This window comes from Protopterus annectens, chromosome 9.part0 (genome assembly GCF_019279795.1).
Source record: "Protopterus annectens isolate FY-2018-M chromosome 9.part0, PAN1.0, whole genome shotgun sequence".
Taxonomy (NCBI): Eukaryota; Metazoa; Chordata; order Ceratodontiformes; family Protopteridae; genus Protopterus; species Protopterus annectens.
The window spans coordinates 2,051,648-2,074,204 of record NC_056743.1 but is presented as its reverse complement, the minus strand read 5'-3'; the positions used below and the strand labels follow the sequence as shown (position 1 = coordinate 2,074,204).

Genomic DNA, 22,557 nt, shown 5'->3' with positions numbered 1-22,557 from the left:
TTGGATAAGACCAAAGCTGTTAGAAGGTCTAATCAGCTTTTTGTTTCTTACTACCCCAGGGATGTGTCCAAGCAGACTATTTCTTCCTGGATTTCAAAGACCATTTCCTTCTGTTACTCTCACCATGGTAAGACTCTCCATTCCCCATTGAGGCTCATTCCACCAGCACTGTTGACTCATCTGGGGCCTTTATTAAGGGATTGGGCACTAATTCAGTTCTCGAAGCAACTATGTGTACCTCAGTCCATACCTTCACCAAACACTATAAATTAGATGCAATTTCTAAATGTAGATCAGGGTTTGCAAGAGCCATACTGCATGGCTTCCTTGACAGCTCCTCGGCTGCTCCTTCCTCCCTAACCTCATGAGCTTTGGTATTCTCCTTCATATTATGAATACTGCAGCAGATGAATCTGTTGCGGTATTCCTTCCTCTGGCCTTACAGCAGGTGAATCTGTTGCAGTATTCCTTTCCCTCCCTCCTTCCCCTGGCCTTACAGCAGGTGAATCTGTTGCGGTATTCCTTTTCCTCTCTCCTTCCCCTGGCCTTACAGCAGGTGAATCTGTTGCGGTATTCCTTTCCCTCCCTCCTTCCCCTGGCCTTACAGCAGATGAATCTGTTGCGGTATTCCTTTCCCTCCTGTCTTCCCCTGGCCTTACAGTAGATGAATCTGTTGCAGTATTCCTTTCCCTCCCTCCTTCCCCTGGCCTTACAGTAGATGAATCTGTTGCGGTATTCCTTTCCCTCCCTCCTTCCCCTGGCCTTACAGTAGATGAATCTGTTGCAGTATTCCTTTCCCTCCCTCCTTCCCCAGGCCTTGCTTCTTCTTGGATGATTCTTCCCCTTCTTCCTTAGGCTATCATTCCTTCTGGAGCAGTCAGTTCTCATGATGGTGCACGCATACATCACTTTTATGGCCGGCGTCCTATCACAGCCTTCGTGTGATATACTGTGCACCCTACAGTAGTAAAGTCTTTTGTATACTGGCCAACGTCGGGTCACCTACTGCAGGGAACTCCCTCATGTTATGAATACCGCAACCAAAGAAAAGGACCTCTATCATTATGGTAAGGTTTTTGCACAACTATTCTTTGTCTTACCCTTTGGACTATCTACTGTTCCAAGGGTGCTCACAAAAAGTCTAGCTTGTGTTATAGTTCATTGCAGGCTATTGTGGAATCCTCAGTTTTTCCATATTTAGATCACTTGCTTATCTTTGAAGAGTCTTTTTCATTGGCAGGAATCTCTGACTTAGGTAAGAGATGGTCTACACTGGCTGAGATTTCAAGAAAACGTTCAAAAGTTTGTTTTGACTCCTTCACATGGGATTATGTTTCTGGGGTACCTGCTAGACACCTCAGTACAAGAGAGTTTTATCCAAAGGAAAAATAGATCTGTATTTAAATTTATTCCAAGGGCTTTTCACTCATTCTGTCACTGTAAGGGAATAGCTCAGGATTTTGTTTCTCATGGCTTTCATGAATCTCATGATACCCAGACTGTACTACTACTTGCTGTGAGGGAAAGGTTAGTTTGCTTTGCTTTTTTTTTTGTCTTTTGCAGTACTTTATTACCTTCTTCTATTTTGTATGTCATGATTTCTTTTCTTTAGATTGTTTTTTTTTTTACTTGCATTCTGCTTTTAATGTCATATTTAAACTAGGAAAGAGACCACAGCTGTATCTCTTGTGAGTCACACAGAATTGTTTTTCCAACCTCCCACCCTGGTGCTGTTCTTTTTAAACTCAAATGTCTTTATAGTTGCCTGCCCTTTGTTACATTGACCGCTTATCTCCTTCCCTCTCTCCTTTCATTGGCTGTTGTGAGTAAACACAAAATTGTTATTTTGTGAAATTACTTCCCTTCAACTATTTAAATGCATTGGCCATCCATAGAACTGGAATACAAAGTGTCCATCCCTTTCCAGTCTGTCTTGCTATTTTAAAATTAGTGGCTCTCCACTAACTACATCAACCTCCTCAAAAACAATGGACAACTAGTCTCTACTATATTCCTTGATATGTCCAAAGGTTTTGATATGGTATTCCACCAACTACTACTCAGCACTCTAGCCTTCTTCAACCTCAACTGTGCAGCTCTCAACTGGTTCTTTAGCTACCTTACTAATCGACAACAGGCAACTAAGTGGGATAATAAACTCTCCGCACTCCTCCTAGTCTCTGTTGGGGTTCCTCAGGGTTCCATCCTTGGCCCTCTCCTTTTCAGTATATTCACAAATAGTCTAATCACTGCCACTAAATCTACTTCTGTTATTCAATATGCTGATGATGCTACTCTTATTTGCTCTTCTCCCACACCCCAAGAACTCCAAGATAAACTGCAAAAGCCATTTCTAGATATTGAAAACTACCTAAATGAACTTCAACTCATCCTAAATCCAAACAAAATTAATGATCTTCTCAAACAGGAAATCCAAAGCAAAATCCCCTCCTTTCCTCTCTCCATCTACTCCACTAATGGCACCATAATAGAACCAGTTAACTAAACAAAACTATTTGTGTCACGATAGACAACAACCTAACATCCAGTAAACACATATCACTCACAGTAAAGAAAGTTGACATCAAACTTGGTGCTCTATATAGGGCCAAACCATACCTTACTCAAAATGCCAGACTAGCCACAGTCAGATCCCACCTCCTGTCTACTCTTCTCTACTGTTCTCAACTTTTCTCTAACCTGTACACGTCTGATTTACATCTGCTTGATTCCTGCTGTAAGAAAATAACAACATTTGCTGCTAATATACCCAACAGGACCCTTCATTGCCTTGTTCTTCAAAAACTACACTGGCTTGAATTTCCCAATCATCTCACCACTGCCCACTCAGTTATCCACAAATCTGAAAATTGTCCTGCACCAACCCCAGTACCCTTCGATCATCCGATAAACTTATACTCAAGGTTAGCAGAACAGAGAACCCAGTTTGGTTTTACATTATTACTGCCTCCTCTGCGTGATGCTAGGAATTTACTTATTTTTTCTTATACTCAAGGTTACAAAGTCCCATAATTACATTGGTGACTCTCTCTTCTCCTTTCAAAGTAGCCAAACAGTGGAACCTATTACCCCAGAATATCTTAATTAAAAAAACACAGATCGTCATAGCTTCAAAAAACTCCTAAAGGAATACCTTACTCAACAATGGCTGTGCTCCTGTAATACTCCTGGCAAATTTCTCATGTAGAAATTGCCTCATGTTTACTGGCAACTTCAATCAAATGTTTTCTATTCTGTTATCTTCTTGTCTGTCTTCTTCCAAATGAAAATACCACAATGGTTTTTAGTTATATATCTAATGAGTTTCATATTGCTGTCTGTAGTAAGGCTTAAGAAATTTAATGTTTTCTGTTTTACATTCCTCTTTTTGGAAATTGTGATTGTTGGCAACTGTCAAACTTTTTGTACATTGTAAATCTTTTAAAAATTTTGTAATCTTTTTGTACTATTGTTATGGAGTTTATCTCCCCAGGTCTCTGCTGAAAACAGGCTACTTGCCCAGCCGGACTCTACCCAGTTAACAAATGTAAATAAAATAAGTAAATAAATAAAGCTTAGCGAACCCCTTTCACATCTAACTGCTTAGTGCACACTGCAGCTCTTAGGATATTAACTCATTTTCCATATTTCCTTTAAAGTTTGCAGCATCCATTCCCAAGACCACCAGTTATTGAAGAGCCTACATTTTGCCTGTCAGAAGCCATCTTGGGATCATTGATTCTGTTTTGCCCCTGCTGAGACAATGAGCGCAGGGACATTTATTTCCTGGAGTCTGCTGATCACTGGGAAACCTAATAACATCTTCATAGGTGCCAGCTTGGAATTTGTGCATATATTTTGCTCTTGGTGAGAGAAAAAGCAGAGTGCATTGATTCCTTACGGTTTCTGGTTGAGCAGCGCGTGTCTGTGCTTGACATTCCTGATTGGTTTGGTTGCTGTTAAAGGCATCTACCAGGACAAGGCTACAACAAGCCTACAGACCCTTGCATCATCCAGGAAAAGGGGGGTCTATATTAGATCTTCGAATGCTTAGGTTGTCGAACACGATAACGTCGGCACCTAAACGTTGAAGTCTAATAAATGCGACAGGCCAATTACATGAATTTTTTCCCAGCGAAAAAGATTTTTTTGGCCAACAAAAAAACAAACTCTAAAACCCTAATCACGTGGGGGGCTGTGACCCCAACCCCCCAAATAAATATACCAACTCCGAGATCGCTCTATATCGGGGAAAAGGGCAAATTCCAGATGATGGTCAAGCGAAATTTTTCCCAGGGAAAACATTTGCATAATTGACCTGTCGCGTTTATTAGACTTCGATGTCTAGGTGTTGACATTTCGGTGTTCGACAACCTAAGCGTTCGAAGATCTAATATAAACCGAGACAGTACTGTTGATCACCAAATAGGCTGTGGCCTGCTTCTCATCTTGGGATTGGTGCTGTTTTGTTTCTGGTGACAGAAAAAGCAAGAGAGTATTGTATCGCAGCAGAGTGAAATAGTGGTGAAAACAACACTAGTAGTAGCCAGAGAGTAGTCATGCACGTGACTCCTCTCTTTTCATCATTCTTGACAAGCTAATTATTTATTTTCAGTAAGTACTGCTTGATTTGTTTCTAACTTCAGAATGTCTGCCTAAATACTTCACCCATAATTCATCAGAGTCTACTTATTAGTTCCTTCATGTGTTTGGCAGTGCCCTGTATAGACACAGACACCTGGAGTGACATTTTTCCTGTAAAAGCACAATTGAAATTTCAGCAATACCTAGTTGCACCCAGGACAACTAGTTTGCAGTGACAATCACTGTCCCCAGAGATGCAAACTGGATACTCCAAAAATTACTTTATATTTTCACTCCAACTGTCTAACCAATAAAAATGACCTGTTGCCATGGATATGAACTTTCCCACGGTCTCTATTACCAGCTTTGTGGATATGGGCATTTTGAGACAATGTAGAAATTGCCTCATGTTTACTGGCAACCACTTCGTTCTCAAACAAGCTGTATGTTCTGTGAGAGATGCATTTACACAATGTCACTGGAGGCAAAGTTCTCGCATAAACCTACTCATGTTGTCATTAAGGTTGTCAGTAGTACACATGTTGCACCTATCACACACAGTTTAAAGCAAACATATAGACCCACATATGCTGAAGCACTTAAATGTAACCTTCCTAAACCCCAAAGCCCTCCTAGACAAAGTACACATAACAAATAGCCTCAGCAGCCCAAATGCACTCTTTCAAAACAGCACCCACATCAATATGTAAAGGCACATCTCATGGAGCTTTTACTTCTAAGCCCATAAGGCAAGCCACCACACAATCCAGCAATCTGGTCATTGGATACTCCACTGGGAGAGACACTGATGTCCCTCTCACCAGGCTGAGTAAGGAGAAAGTCACGGTCAGTTGCTTCTCGGGGGCTAGGATATGCCACATTGCACATGCCCTCAGGTCATTGGACTAAAGTACTAATATGACTCAGTCATAGTCCATGTGGGTGTAAGTGACCTGAGATGTACTTCCTAGACTATATGAACTATATGGAGCTCTCGGAATATGTATCCCAAGCTGGTATGAGCCTAGATTTGAGCAGCATTTTACCTTCTACAATGATGGCAAAAGATGACTGATTTTAATAATTGGTTTAGTTTCTCGTGCCTTTTGAAAGGGGTGCAATATTTGTCAGCATGGAAGGAGATGGTCAACAGACTGTGCTACTTTGCCAGAGATGGTCTGCACCTCTCCCCTGCAGGCTTTTGAATATTAACTAAAACATGGTCTTCTCCCATAGTGCCTTTTTTAGGAAATGCCAACTTGAAAGTACTTCCGACATAGCAAATCAAAACCAAGGAAATGTAAAAGTGTTAGTGCTCAATGATAGGACTCTAAACAAAAAACTCCACTCCCTAGAAGCTCTCTTCACCCTAGAGAGTACTGTCTTCTGTGCGGTAATCGATACATGGTTTAAAGCTCTGGAGAGCACACCAGCAGTGCAGGGTTATAATGCCTTCCACACATTTAGACCAGCTACTACACAGACAGGACCTGAAGGTGGAGGTCTCTATTTACATAAAAAATAAATATACCTCAAGGCTGGTCAAACAGGACAATGTACTTGAGCTTCTCCATGTTAAAATCACCATAGGCAAAATCCAATACCACTTCCATGAAAGCTATATAGGTCACCCTGTATGACCCAGGATGCCCATACCATGTATTTAAAGTTATTGGAAGCACTCGCCTTCCAACCCAGTACCATATTCATGGGAAAATTCAATTACCCCAGTATTAAGTGGGAATTCTAAATGACACCAAGTGTACATGCAGAGATTCCTGGATTTTGTAAACACAGACTCCCTGGACCAGATTGTCAGTACACCAACCAGGGGTGCAGCCGTACTGGATCTGTTCCTCACTAGTATAGGAGAGTGTTGCACACCCCCTAGTGTAATGTCTTCCCTGGTAATGTCAGACCACAGAATGGTCCACTTTGAAGTAAAAATAAAATATGGACCCCCAGCTAACCTTGGAATATTCAAGAACTACTCTAATGCTAACTTCCTGCTGTTAAGTGACAACCTGGCAAAATTTCAAGCCCCCATAAACCCTGAGAACACTGCTGCCTATTCAGAACTGTTCACAGAAGCCCTGAACAATAATGTTAATAGCTGCATAGAGGCAGCTGTACCCACCAGGAAGAAGTACAGAACTAACTCAAAAAACAAGCCACCTTGGTGGAATCACAAAACCAGTAGGCTGTTTAACAGGAGGAAGAAAATCATGGCAAAAATTAGGAGGTGCAGGACCCAGCAGAATAAAAGCACTTTCATCAAACTAAACAAACAACTCGGAGGACAAACAGGCCAAGGACAACAACAAGGCATTCTTTAGCTATGTCCGCAGCCTCAAAGGAAATGCACAGTTCTGTGCAGACCTCATTGTAAATGGTGCCACCTGTACTTAGCCTGAAGATATAGCAAACCTACTGGCCGACAAGTTTAGCTCCAACTTTACCTCCCCCCCAACCTCTCCTCTGGAAACACTGTGAAATATAGCTCCCCCTGCTATCACTAGGGAACAGGTTATTAATGCTCTCTCTCTAAGGCCAATAACACTATTTCAGTGGGTGCAGACATTATCCTAGGATGCCTTCTAAGTAGCATGAAACATGACCTATCAGGCCATCTGGAATTGCCATTTTAACTGTAGCCTCCAAACAGGCTTCATGCATCATGGAGAACAGCAGCAGTCATCTACAGACCCTGGAAACTACAGTCCCATAAGTGTCACTAGTCTCATATGCAAAGCCATGGAAATAATTATGATGGAAATGATCAGTAATGATTTAATAAACTTCCAGACGCTGGGCCCAGCCCAATTTGGTTTCGTCAAGGGCAGGTGATGCCTACTCATCCTGGTGGACTTCTTTGAGAAGGTCACAAAGCAATGGATTAGGGGAAAATAGTTCACACTATTTATCTTGACTTGGCCAATCTTTTGACACCATACCCACTGTGGAATTGTTGACAAACTCAAGAGGTTAGCTACAAACCCTTTTGACACCTGGTGGATAGCCAGCTAGCTCACAGGACCCAGGAAGTTAGAATGGGGGTGTCCACCTCTACAAAGAGATCAGTTACAAGTGGAGTCTCCTGAGGGATCGGTAATTTTTGGCATTTGAATGGTGAGGATGCAGGGAGTAGAGTTGGCGAAGGTGGATGAGTTTAAGTACTTGGGATCAACAGTTCAAAGTAATGGTGCGTGTGGATGAGAGGTGACGAAAAGAGTACAGGCAGGGTTGAATGGGTGGAGAAGAGTGTCAGGAGTGATTTGTGACAGATGGGTACCAGTAAGAGTAAAAGGGAAGGTCTACAAGAGAGTAGTGAGACCAGCTATGTTGTATGGGTTGGAGACGGTGGCATTGACAAAAAGGCAGGAGTCAGAGCTGGAAGTGGCAGAGTTAAAGATGTTAAGATTTGCACTAGATTTGACAAGGATGGACAGGATTAGGAATCAGTATATTAGAGGGTCAGCTCAGGTTGGATGGCTTGAAGATAAAGTCAGGGAGGCGAGATTGCGTTGGTTTGGACGTGCTATGGAGGATGATGGGTATATTGGGAAAAGGATGCTAAGGATGGAGCTGCCAGGTAAGAGGAAAAGAGGAAGGCCTAACTAAGATGAGGTTTATGGATGTGGTGAGAGAGGACATGCAGGCGGTTGGTGTGACAGAGCAAGATGCAGAGGACAGGAAGAAATGGAAACACATTATCTGCTGTGGTGACCCCTAATGGGAACAGCCGAAAGAGAAGAAGACTTCTCTGAAGGGAAGGACAATGTCAGTGGCCTTTGGCTGAGTAAATTTGCAAATGATTGCAAATTATGAGTAGTCATTGAATCACAAACAGGAACAAATGTTCTCCAGGAAGGGCTGACACACATAAACAACTGACCTCGGGAAGTATAGACCTATTAGCCTGACTAGCCTCATCTGCAAGGCCATGGATCATATCATCATGGACCTTATCAGAGATCTAAGTAATCTTCAAACACTTGACCCTACTCAATTTGATTTGTCAAAGGGAGATCATGCCTGTTAAACCTGATGGACTTGTTTGAGATCATCAAGGCCATGGATGAGGGGAAATCGTTGTCAAATGCCTTGGCTAAGTCTAGATAGGCTGTATGCATAAATATGTATATATATATAGATAGATATGTATGCATGTATGCATATCCCCCACTCAGGCATCATTGACAAACTTACCCAGCTAGGTATCAACCCTTATATCATTAAATTGGTCACTCGCTAACTCGCTTACTGATAAAACCCATGTAGTCATAACAGGGGAATCTTCCTCCAACAGCAGACCTGTAACCAGTGGTGTTCCACAGGAATCAGTCCTGGGACCTCTACTGTTTGGAATCTATTTCTCTGAAGTATGAGCTAAAATTAAAGGGACATGACTGACAAAGTTTGCTGATGACTGCAGATTAGGAGCGGTCATAGAATCTCCAAATGATGTCAGCATCCTACAAAAGGCTCTTCAACGTGCGAATGATTGATGCCAAAGTCATGGCCTTAAACTCAATGCAAAAAAATGTTATCCCTTTCAGTAAGAGTGATGTTCCTACTAAGTACCACGTCAGTAACAATACCCTAAGTATGCACTCAGTGGTGAGGGACCCGGGCACACAGGTTGACAGCAGCCTTACCTTTGATCACCATGTCTCCACAGTTGTAAGAAGGGCATTCTATATTGCTCATCTCATAAGTAAGGGCATTGCCCCCAGAAAAAAAGAAGTTATAACCTCCTTGTACTCTTCCCTCATCAGGCCAATAATTGAGTACAATGCCCCTTTTGGTATGTGCCTTTCCAAGCACCTACAGCAAATGGAGAGACCAAAGGGTTCCTCACAAGGAAAATTCAAATCATCCTCTGTCCTATGAAGATAGTCTGAAATCACTGTCCTTTTATTCTGTTTCATACAGAGTACTCAGAGGCGATGTTTGCCTTGTATACAAGGCAATCTTTGACCCTGCTTTATTGGAAATGCTGCATGTCCGTTAAGTCAAGTGGTACACGGGTTAGTTGCTCTGAAGGCCTTAACCTGGTATGTAACATAAATAGAACTAGCTGGAGGGACAGATTTGTCTCTCAGAGGTTACCAGACCTTTGGAACAGACTTCATGTCAAGCAGAGCAGCTCATCTTCAAATGCAATCTGGATGATTAGATGTGTAACCATAAATTCACCCTGGGGGATTCCACCTATGTCCTTTTAGGAGATGGGTGATAGGTGCTGATTGTGGAAGTAAGGGTAAAACTTGACTAGGCTTGAAAGGGCCCCAGGGTCATTAGCCTAGTAACCTCCTGTGATCCTGTGGTGTCAGAGCCATGGACTAAAACTTAAATACCAAGAAATGCATAATATCCTCCAGGAAGTCATCCACCCCTGGTAACTATCATATTGACAACACACCCCTTAGAGATGACCCAGTAGTCAGGGACTTAAGGACACACAGATGACAATAATCTAACCTTTGACCATCACATCTCTACAATAGTGAGGAAATAATTCTGTGTTGTGCAGCTTATAAACAAAGCTATGGCATCTAGGTCCACTGTATTTGACATTCATCAGACCTGTCATTGAGTACAGTGCCCCCTGTGGTATGTACCTAACCAGGCATATCTAACAGTTGGAACATACACAGTGGTTCCTCACTAAAATAATATACATATCCTATGCAGACTGCCTCAAGACCCTGTCTCCTGTCTCCTACAGGCTATTGAGGGGAAATCTATGCCTGGCCTATGGGGTATTGTCAGACCCCACTCTGATGGACCTCCTGCATATCTACAGAACAAACAAGACCAGAATTAGCCATTCTAAAGACTGAAACCTTGCCTGTGATATAAATAGGACCTGCTGGAGAGACAGGTATGTATCCCAGAGACTACCCCATCTCCGGAACAGGCTTCCTTTCCATGTGAAGCAGAGTTCCTCCCTAACCCAATTCAGGTATAACTTAGACAATTGGACGGGGAACAAGAAATTCATCCCTGGTTTGGCACATGTGTCTCTTAATGGACACAGGCACCCTGTAAATGGTTCATTTCCCAGGACCCTGCTAGTAAATATTTCACCTCCCAAGCCCCGTTTTACACTTATCAAGACCAGAACTTGTCAGAGATTTGGGATGCATGGCCAGGCTTAAAAAGACCCTTTTGGTCATAAGCCTAGTAAACACTTATGGACTTGTGAAGATATAGTGGTATCTGTAATCTCTTTGGTCCCATTGTCAACACCATTTGTCTTTTCAAATCCCAGTTCTAGGATTTGTGAAAAGGGAAATCACTTTGTGGAGACATCAGATTTCTTTGATTCCAGGTATCTCAGTCTCTCCCCTTGCTCCTGCGCAGTCGCAACAAATGCCTCTCGCATAGCTTAGGGGGCAGAATCAATGGAAATAACAGTGCAAAGCCTTTGACAAATTAAAGATGGACTAAAACATGCAGAATACATGCTACCTGTAGTAAAGGCTGTCAACTACCCGAATCATCTGTGCTCCCCTGGACTTCAAGTATTTTCAGACAGTACTACAATGATGTGGTATATAAATAAGCAAGGGGGAATCAAGTTCTACCCCCATGCAGACGAGCCATGTAAGCTTTACAACATGGTCTTCCCTCTACAGGCATCTTGCATTATGTCAGAGCAAAATTGGGTAGCAGGCAGAGCAGGACCAAGGCAGACCCTCACAAATGGAAAGTGGATTATGTGGGCTTACAAGATTTGATCCATCTGTGGGGAGGCCATTGTGGCACTCAGGTCACCATCTTTGCAGGGCCTGGTACTATTACTATTACTCCTTCCACTTCACAAAAGAGACAAAGACAACTTCTGAATTTAAAGTGGATGAATCAGACTCAGATGAGCACTCTTCATCCTGTTCAGGTCATCTGGCTTCTGGTGATGAAGATTGCATTTCTCCAGACTCCCCCGTTGAAGTTTCAGTTGAAGAAACTATTGTTAATATGTTGAAACATTCTGAATAAGAATCGAAGCAGATTTCTGAACTTCAGCAGAGATACCACAACCTCTTGGAAATAGGCACCCCTGCTCCTGTACCCCCTGTTCTGGAGGCCTTCCAGGATGCTTTTGCATCCACTTTCACTGCACCAGACTCCCAGCCACCTGCACATGAATGGCCTGACAGATTTTACAGGGTACCTGAGGACTTGAAATTTCTGTATAAAAACCCTGTGCCAGACCCTTCTCTTTTCTATGTCTACAGGTAAGCCCTCTACCTGCTGCCAATGCTCTGCCTTCGCAGTGGCAATGGACAGATTGAGGAAAACAGTTTATTCATCCTCCACTGTAGCCATTAAAGCTCTGAACTATCAGACTCAAACAGCTAAATATTTAAACTTCATACTGTCCTCAGGAACCTACCATCTGATTATGTAATTTTCATTCATTCCACAATTAATGGGTACGGATCAGAGAGACTGTCTGACTCAGCTGCTTCTTCTAGATCATCGGATCCTAGAACTCTTGGGCTCTTCCCTTTACACAAAATGTCCTGCCAACTTAATGTACCCCAGATCTCATTTGCCACCATTAGGTATCAGATGCAGATTCCCAGCTCTCAAGTGTTTTTTTCAGTAATCTTCGGATTTTTCCTTATTGTTCGTGTTTATGAGTAACTTAAATTTAGTATTTTGTACCTTGATGTTAACTGTGGCATTTGCTCAGGATTTTATTCTAGGATTTGATTGATCATAAGAACAAGTTAATTCTGCGGGGTCTGTTGCCATCTAGTATTTCCTCTTTGGTGGCTGGGGCTCAAACCCCTTCTAAAACATCAGAAAAGTCAACGACAGAAAAGATGACTCTCAAACTGAAGACAAGGAGTGCCGGAAAAGGTCTCCAGCTCTTTCCTCAACTTCTGCTTTGGCTCCTTCAATGGAGCCCCATGCCAAGATCCAGAAAATGTTGGATCCCTCAGTCTTGAATCCTAATCTTAAAGCTCAAGGTCTCCACAGATCTGTTCTGCACTACTCCCATCGAATCCTATTTCATCCAGCCTCCCCTCTCTGTTACTAAAAGAATCACCTCAAAGGCATTCTAGACCTTCTTCCACTACATTCTCTCTCCAGTCCTCCAGAAGCCTTTCAGAAGCAGTTGTGGACTGGATGATGAGAAAGTTTGTCAAAGCAGAGATACAGATGGGGGCTCTCTGAGCTCCATCATCTTCTGGGCCAACACATGTCTACTTCCCCTCTGGTATCACTAATCCATCCTCCTGTTTTGGTGCCATAGGATTCAAGATGCCTTGGTGTGTCTACTTTGGATCCAAAGAATGTTTGCTTTTCAACTCCAGTGGTTCCCTTGAGCTGACCAGCACCGACAGTTAAGGAGCTAGAGGACTGTTAGAGCTGAAGTATTGGCATCAGAGCTGGGAGCTTGGAGTCTACTCCAAAGCTCTTGGAGCTTTGGTGCTAGATAGCTCAGGTCCAACTCCCTCCTTGGGTGTAGCACTTACGGGGTTGCAGGAGCTGATGACTTGAGAGATTCCAACTTCAGACCCGTCAACTTCTGTAGGTGCTTGGCTTTTGAGGGTGCAGCGAAGGTTTTCTCTATGCCTAGAGTGCAGACATTCATGCGCAGATCGGATCAGACAGTCTTGCCTCATACTGTTCTGTGCCTTGCACCTCAACCATCTCTTCCACTGGGACAACCAGCCTGATTTAAGTGTTCAGCCAGTCCATCAGTACATTGTTATCTCTTCTGATAATTCTCCAGCCCACCCCACAGAGGAAGTCCCATGAAAGGAATCTCTCACAGAGGGCACTGATTTTGATGGGGGGGGTCCCCCAGATCACCACCTGATGACATCTCCTTTGGTAATATCCTGGAGCTCTTGATAAAAGTGGTTGTTCTTCCAATACCCCCTCTGAGGAGGAAAAGGTGTTGCTGGAGGCTTTCAAGTCTATCCCATCTATTCTTGGGTGACCCCTCCCCAGCCATTGAGCTCATTGACTTAGTCTTTCATTAGGCGTGGAAGGAGCTGGACACTGTTGAGCCAGTACCTAAAAGACTGGATAAAATTCTTGCCTCCTCTTAAAGACTTTGCACATTGGAGCAAGGGAGTACATGTTGATGTCATGGTTGCAGCTGCAGCTACAAGAAGGGAACTAGCAGAGCAGAGTCATCTGTCCACCCCCATAATAGAGAGTCTAGGGAGTAGGACAGATTTGGGAAGCGTGTTTATGCTTCACTGACCTTTGGTTTTAAGTCGCTTAATTACTTGGCACACTTTACGAGACTGTAGAAGGATTTGATCAAGGAAATTTTCAAAGCTGTTTCTAGGTCCATGTCCTCAAAGGATGGAAACGGAATTTCCTTGCATTTGTCACCTTCTAATCTATCTCAAGTGCGTCCATGAGATTGATCTTTCATGCTGCAGAAGGTACCTCATAGGTGGTGAGTTCAGGCATAGGCACCAGGAGACAAGCCTGTATGCACTTATGTGATTGTGATGAACTCTTCAGGTCTTCATTTGTCAATGCACCCTGTGAAGGATCTTCTTTGTTTGTCCCCAAGGTTAAGGGGACACACTCCAGGTGTGAACAAAAGGGAAAGACCCTGTCTGCTGTGGTTGTGTTTTTCTACCCCATGAAGGCCCTTCTCTAGGAACCAGTGAAGTGGCAAAAATATGTGGTTTAAGAAGTCCCAGGGTCCTTGTGATGGTAGAAGTACTGCCAACCATGTCATGAGACGTAGAGCAGTAGATGTCTGACTTGTGCCAGCACAGCTAGCTGGAATTTTGTAACTAATTATATGTCATTTGTATCTCAAACTGATTTGTACAGATGCTTGTGCTGAAAATGTGTTTGAGGTTTACTTGTGTTAAAATGTATCAACAGTGCACCTTCTGGAATGAAAAGAAATATACATGTATTATTGAATTAAATGTATATGTTTTAATAGAGGATATCAGGACAGCAAAGGTTAACCATCTGGCTTATTGTAAGAAAAATAAGGGAACTGTAAATGAGCTGTTAAACCATTAAAACAGTACCCTGCAGTGCTGAATAGGACCTGAGACATTAAGTCTGGAAGAAGCCTTTGTTCATTAGCTCAGTGAAAAGAGGGGAAGCCCCAGGCAGTGCCATAAGCATTTAAGATGTGCATTGTAGCAATCAATGCTAAATTCCTGTCACAGCTTCAAGGGGATTACTGTGAGAACCTAGAGTCAGGTGACCAGATGAGGTCATTCTGCAAACCATCTTGGATTTTATATTTTACAGGGAATAATCTCTGAAAAGAGAATATTAAGTTTTAGGGAGCCTGACTAGAAAGATTGCTCATGTATTTCATTGTGCCTTGCTCTATCAAGTAAGTTATTACGGAAGAGTAATTCTCCTAGATTCAGACAGAAAACTATAACGCTTAGTTTAAATACTGTTTTTCTTTATTTGTCCGAGTCTGTCCAGCAGTGTTGTTTTCAGTATTCCTTGTGATTTGAACTCTGTGGTTTACCGTAAATATTTAGTGTTTTTTGTTTGTTCTTTTATTATTTAATATACATACAAAACATTTTTTGCAGCTGGTCCTTGTAGAAAGTACTTAACATTTGAGAGTGCTTATATTTATTTGGTGGTACTTTGTAGACCACTCCAGAAACACAAGCCATCTTGGGCAACTACTACCATTTGTATTAGTATTAATATTACACAGATTAATTGGATACCCTTTGTTAAGGGCCTTAGAGTAGCTGATTGTGGAGTGTCTGGTGGCAGTGATAACTACCTTATACTCTGGGTAGAAGGGGACACAACAGGTAAATCTGTGCCAACTTTTCTTTCCCAGGTGTGTGCTTGTGTGTGCGTGTGTGTGTGCGTGTGTGTGTGCGTGTGTGTGTGTGTGTGTGTGTGTGTGTGTGTGTGTGTGTGTGTGTGTGTGTGTGTGTGTGTGTGTGTGTGTGTGTGTGTGTGTGCGTGTGTGTCTGTTACTTGGAGCAGGGACACCAAACACTAGACTTAGAGAGAGTGCTGGACGTCTTGGCTTGGACACTTGTCTGAGTGCTTAACCATACAGCTGTACCAATGGGGAGTCTTATTGGGGACCTGGAGGGAGACAGATATAGATGAATCCAGACTGTGTTCCCTGTGTGCTCCTAAGCGAAAGTGTGCTTGATGCAGTGGGGTCTGCGTCTGGAAATGGTGATTGTATCTATTTGTATTCCAGGTGCATGTCCCTCTCCACTGTTAGTAGTGAGGATTCAGGCTTCTTGATTACTGGCCCAGCATAGGGATGTCACATACTTGTTTGGCAATGGTGGGACCATCATACATCACATATTGGTTGGCAGTGGTGGAACCATCACTCGTTACAGTCCTTTCCAGGATTCACGTAAAGATAGTCCCTACAGGGGCAGGAAACACAATTGGAAGATGCCATCCTCATGGCAGAGGTGGTCTGCAGAACCTTGGCTCTAGAGATTCTTTTTCAGATAAGCCCTGTCAGGGTTCCTGAAAGGATTTCCTGCTCTGGAGGCATTGGGGGCCATTTATCCCTGCAGTAGAGAGCCTGGCTGTTTATAACAAGATTTGCGGGTGTAGAGGATTATATCTGCAGATTAGACCATACCAATTTTCCCTAGCCCCACCCACAGTTCTGAATACAATCCCCAATGTTCCACCCAGTCAGAGGGAAGCAGCCTCTATGAAAATAAAAAAGCTGCTAGAAAGAGTCATCCAAGAGGTCCCCCCATACCACAGAGGGTCCAGAACTTATTCAAGATTCTTCTTGGTGACAAGCGACTTGAGAACAATTATGAATGTCAGCAAGTACAATCAGTTTGTTTAGAATACAGAATTTCTGATGGTCCCAGTTCAGTCCATTTTTCCTGTGTTGCAAAAGGATGATTGGATGTGCTTGATATATTTACAGGATGCTTACTATCAAGTCATAATGAACAGGCACTCCTGGAGATACCTGTGCTTCCATCTGCGAGCCAGTCATTACCAGTTCAGACCTTTGCCCTTTGTTCTCGCCACAACGCTGAGGGTGTTTATCAAATGCATGACAGTGATAGCAACTCACTTGAGACTGCTGGGATTCATTGTGTTTCCATATCTAGACGACTGGCTCCTTACTGCCCCAGCCAGACATCGACTACTACAGGCAAGAGTCTACTTGCTCCAGTTGTGTTCTTGTCTGGGAATAACAGTCCATTAAAACAAATCTCAACTCACCCCAACACAGAATGTGGAGTTCATAGGTACTCATTTGGATACAGTTAGTCAAAGAGCCTCTCTTCCATCCACCAGAATAAACACTCTGCAGCCCCAAGTCAAGGAAGTGCTTCAGAGTTCATCTTTTCCATCCCGACTGATATTACAGGATTTGGGTTCCATGGCAGCAGCTATCATCCTTGTTTCATTTGCCAGGTTCCATATGAGAATCCTTCAGTGGGCTCTCTTGACTCAATGTTCCATTCTCCAACATCCATTATCCCTGCCGTTCAAGATTGCTTAAGTGTACAGAAGATATCGTCTGTGGCTTATTCATTCAAACCAGCTCCATTAAGGCTGTGCCTTTGTTCTTCCCCTTCCCAAGGCCACGGTGACCATGGATGCCTCCCAGCTCAGGTGGGGCAGGCACTACTTGGTAAGGACAGTCCAAGGTATGTGGTCCCCTGCAGAGGCCAAGATATATGCATATCAGTGTCCTGGAGATAAGAGCTCTCCACCTAGCATTGCAAGCCTTTCAAGATACTCTCCCATCCAGGATAGTTGTGATACAGACGACAGTATGTTGGTAGTCTGCTGCATTAGCAAACGAGGAGGAACCAGATCTTAGCCTCTTTGTCGAGAAACTACGAGAATATGGCAATGGGCGATCTCTTCCAGTCGCTTTCTAACAGTAGCACACATCCCAGAGAAATCCAGTGTGATTGCAGACAAACTAAGCAGGTCCATTCTGATGCCGCATAAGTGGTCTCTCAACCTCAACGTGATGGAAAACTTGATCTGAGGTACGTTAGGTTGGCAGGGCATTGTCAGTAAAGGGAGGAGCTAGAGAGGTCTAGGATCTGATGATCTGGAAGAAGTGGCAGAGTTAGATCCGAAGCCATTAGTTGAGGAAGAAACACAGATGGAATGTTATGATGAGTACCTAACGTTTTTATCTATGGTGACTCAGTCTTCCCAAGTAGCTAGACACATAATTAAGTACAACTATGATGTGCAGTGAAAGCTTCCTCCATGGCAGCTGCTAAAGGTTCTGAGATCAGTAGGCATGCATGGTTCTGTTGTCAACCCCTTCCATAAGATATTAACTGAAAATCATAGACACTCCTTTAAATAAAGACTTATTATTAGAGCCAGATGCTGCTAGTCTTTTCAAACAATTGCAAGAACAAGGTAAAATTTAGAAGTACTTTAGACATGTCTTCATTACTTCCCTGCCAAGGTACCAAAGGAACTACCGTGCAAAACCCTCTTCTTCACTCAGAGAACATAGGCATATCTCAGAAGGTCAAGACAATGCCTCTCAGAAGGTCAAGACAATGCCTCTCAGAAGGTCAAGACAATGCCTCTCAGAAGGTCAAGACAATGCCTCTCAGAAGGTCAAGAACAATGCCTCTCAGAAGGTCAAGACAATGCCTAGGATAAGTTTCAGGACAAGGCAGACAAGGACTGTAGAGATAGGAGTCACCTTACTTAGACAAGCCCATCTGACTACTTTCTCTGTGGCTTCCCACCCATCAGTCCTGTCCCTCATCTTACCCAAAAGGCTCACATCATCCCTAAAAAATGGCTACTACATCACAATAGACAAATGCATGCTATCAGTCATCCAAAAGGGATACAGAATGATATGGAAAGAAATTCTTCCATTCCTGGGCATCCTGCAATGTCCACAAAATCAGATACAGTTGCTCTATCCCATAATTCACAACTTGCTAGTGCAAGGCATAGTAAGACTGGATGCCTCCACAATATGTGAATAAAAGTTTTTTTTCCCCGACTCTTCCCCCAAAAATGTGGAGACTGTACATTAATTCTGCATATCTCCACCTTCAGTACCTTCCCCCTTGCTTCATCTTTTGAGATGTTATCCCTACAAACTCTGCTTCCATTCATCCTTCCTCAAACATTTCTAGTGTCTTTGGATGTAAAGGATGCCTATTTCCACATTCTTATCTATCCAGTTTTCTGATGTTTTCTTCTTCATCGCACTTTCCTTTCTCTGCTTTCTCTTCTGGACTTTCTACAGCCCCCTGAATCTTTACAAAGTCTCTGACCCCAGTAATAGCTCACTGCAGGACTGGGAATCCAGATATTATAGGATGGTGCAATGGTAACATTGTCGCCTCACAGCAAGAGGATCTCTGGTTCGATTCTCTGCTGGGGTGCCTTCTGTGTGGAGTCTGCATGTCCTCCCTCTGTTCATGTGGGTTTCCTCCGGGTGCTCCGGATTCCTCCCACATTAGAAAGATCTGCATCTGGAGTGTTTCTCCCTGAGCCGCTGCTGAAAATTGGCTTTGTTTCAAGTTGGACTTTCCCGGTTAACAAATGTTAAATAAAATATTCCCTTATATGGACAGTCTGTTAATACAGGCCCCTTCTCAGCAGGTACTCTTTGACTTGTTTAAAATTTACCACGGTCTTCGCATCCTGAGTTCCCCAGTCATTCTGAAAAAAAATTGTGATAACCTAAGATCTAGTTTTCTTGTGGTGCAGACTAGACACCAAACTCATGTAGGCCTTCCTTCTGCCAGCCAAAGTGCAAATCTTAACCAGTTACTTCCTTTTTCCTCTCTCTTCAGTCCTGTACCACAATGACAATCTTAAGAGCACTGGTATTCATGGCAGCAACCATCTGCATTGTCCTCTTTGACAGACTCGATATGAGTAAGATCCAGTGGTACCAGAGATCCATCTTGTCACAGCATTCTCATTCCTGTGCATACAGGTCCCTCTCCTGGCTTTCCTAAAGAACTACTGTGGTGGATATCACAGGTAAAGCTAAACACAATTCTTCCCTTTCAAACTGCAATCTCCACAACAGAAGTTGCATGTAGACACATCATACAAGACATGGGGAACATGGACAGGCAACCTGAAAGTTCAGGGGCAATGGCCTACCAATCTCAGAGCACATAAGCTTGAAGGAGATGTGGGCACTAATACATGACCTGCAGATTTTCTCCCAGTCTTGGAAACTAGATCCATTAAGACAGCACAACAGTCATGTGGTAATTAAAGTGTGGGGGGCACCAGATCTTCTGAGGGAAGATCTTCAGATCAGACCAGATAGTCCCTCATAAGACAGAATCCTAGCAGCCTTTCTAAGCAGATCAAGGGAGGATTACGATGAATGGATGCTGAACAGATGGATCCTCCTAGACATAGTCCACTAGTTGGGAGTGTCTCAGGTAGACCTTTTTGCCTCCATCAACCACAAGCAACTTCTGCTGTTTTGCATCAGGACTTTACTGTCCTCAAACATGGAAAATGGATACAGTGTCCTCTTGGAGAGGACATTTTTTATTTGCCTTCCCTCCAGTTCTTCTTCCCAAAGTAGTACTAAAGACTGATGCAGAATACCCGAATATATTACTAGTGGCTCCCTATTGGCTAAGGCAGCACTAGTTCCTGTTCTCTTCTGCCTAGCCAAGGGAAATCACCTGAAGCTTTCCTCCATTGTAGACTTGCTCACACAGCATTAGGGCTCAGTGCTTCATTCCACCCCGTCATTCCTGACCCTGACATGGATGATAGGATTCTGATCCCTTGTAGATACCATTTTTCTGAAGATGTGTTTAAGGTAGTCCAAGAGACAAGACAACCTGCTCTCACCAGAAAATCATACATAGTAAAATGTAAAAGCTTTGCGTGATGGCGTTGGCCTAAATAACGGTAATCCCTTCAGGCAAATGCCTCAGTAGTCTTCTCTTATTGTGTGCGCTCTTGCAGTCTGATCTAGTATACTCCTCCGTTAAGGGGTAATCACGTCAGGCAAATGCCTCAGTAGTCTTCTCTTATTGTGTGCGCTCTTGCAGTCTGATCTAGTATACTCCTCCGTTAAGGGGTAATCCCGTCAGGCGAATGCCTCAGTAGTCTTCTCTTATGTGTGTGCGCTCTTGCAGTCTGATCTAGTATACTCCTCCGTTAAGGGGTAATCCCGTCAGGCGAATGCCTCAGTAGTCTTCTCTTATTGTGTGCGCTCTTGCAGTCTGATCTAGTATACTCCTCCGTTAAGGGGTAATCCCGTCAGGCGAATGCCTCAGTAGTCTTCTCTTATTGTGTGCGCTCTTGCAGTCTGATCTAGTATACTCCTCCGTTAAGGGGTAATCACGTCAGGCGAATGCCTCAGTAGTCTTCTCTTATTGTGTGCGCTCTTGCAGTCCTATCTAGTATACTCCTCCGTTAAGGGGTAATCCCGTCAGGCGAATGCCTCAGTAGTCTTCTCTTATTGTGTGCGCTCTTGCAGTCTGATCTAGTATACTCCTCCGTTAAGGGGTAATCACGTCAGGCGAATGCCTCAGTAGTCTTCTCTTATGTGTGTGAGCTCTTGCAGTCCGATCTAGTATACTCCTCTGTTAAGGCACAGATTTCAGCCATATCCATATGCCTCCTTTTGACCCCACCACTGCTGTCCATACTAGAGGTAAAACAGATGTTCTTCGTGTTTCACTGTTGCAGTCATTACTTTTGGGTAATCTGCTGGCAGGTTGCCCTCAGTCGGCCTGAATTCCAAAGTCTTGGGTCCTGCAGTTGCTGTCTTCTCTTCCATGACGTCAGGTCGTTGGGGGTATAAAACATGCAGACGACACCATTTTCTTTAGTCTTTCTTGCCGTGCAGTGCCCGAAGCAGAAGCATTTCGTAAGTGCCGGTCAGCTGACTACTGAAATATTCGCGTTTGAGTTTCAGAACCAAAGTTTTCAATAAAGCTAAGTACCCCTTTGGGGAAACTTTTTTCTTGCTTTTTACCGATGTCAGAAAAAGTTAATAATTGTATTACTTGTGGGAAGCAGATACCTCATAAGGATTTCAATTTATACTGTATTCCTTGCCTAGGCCCTGATCGCAATGTGCCTGGCTGTTGGTTTTGTGCTAGATTTAACCAACGCACTATTAAGTGTCGGTATATTTTTGCATCTAAGTATTTTGGAAACAGATTTAACTACCCAGAGATGTCGTCAGATAGCAATCTGACTACCGGAGTACATAAAAAAACACAAAGAAAAGGACAGAGAAAGGCAGTCGAGATCCAAAACCAGTGACAAAGCTTCTCCTAAGCCGGTTGCCGGTTCGCCGGTACTTAATGAGGCGCTTTTGCAGCCCCTGATACCCGCTACCTTCGTGTCGTAGGCCTCTACCGACACCCATGTGGAGTCCGGCATGCCGCAAGATACTCAAGGTATTGGACCGACGGATGTATCTCCCTGGATGGGTCCAGAGCCACTGAGCAGGCACCGGCTTCTGAGGGTGTATTCAGACCTCAACATTTTTATATCAAACCGACGAAAGTTGCAAAACCAAAGGCAAAGACACCTTCTAAAACTAAATAAACGATGCCTGAGCCAAGTGCACAGGCCTCTATGCCTAAAAAACAGATGATCAAAATGGCTGAAGACCTTATCTTATTACCTGGATCAGGGGTACCCATCCCCCTCCAGGTAAGAGGCATAGGCAAGACACTGACTATGAATCTTCAGATCAAGTTTCTATTTCTTCTGATTGCTCTACTGATCAGGAATTATCTTTACCTCCCTATGAGGATTATGATGCTGAGGAGTCTATTGCATCTGCATCTCCTCCTGAGGATTATTCATTTGGGGAAACCTTGCATACTTTGAGGGAGCATTTTCACTGGGAGAATCAAAAAAGAGGCTCAGGGATTTCCTCCTTCTCCCTCAGCACAAGCCTTTAACCATTCCCCCTGTGTTAGACATTGTGGATGATGTTTTCTTGGAGTCAAGTCTGACCCCTGACTCTTTACC

General features: G+C 43.4%; 1 protein-coding gene across 1 annotated transcript in view; it reads left to right on the top strand.

Moving 5' to 3' along the window:
- PPFIA1 (PTPRF interacting protein alpha 1) overlaps positions 1-22,557 on the top strand; it is a 2,891,353-nt gene that overhangs the window by 1,061,717 nt on the left and 1,807,079 nt on the right. The gene's annotated exons all lie outside the window — the stretch shown is intronic.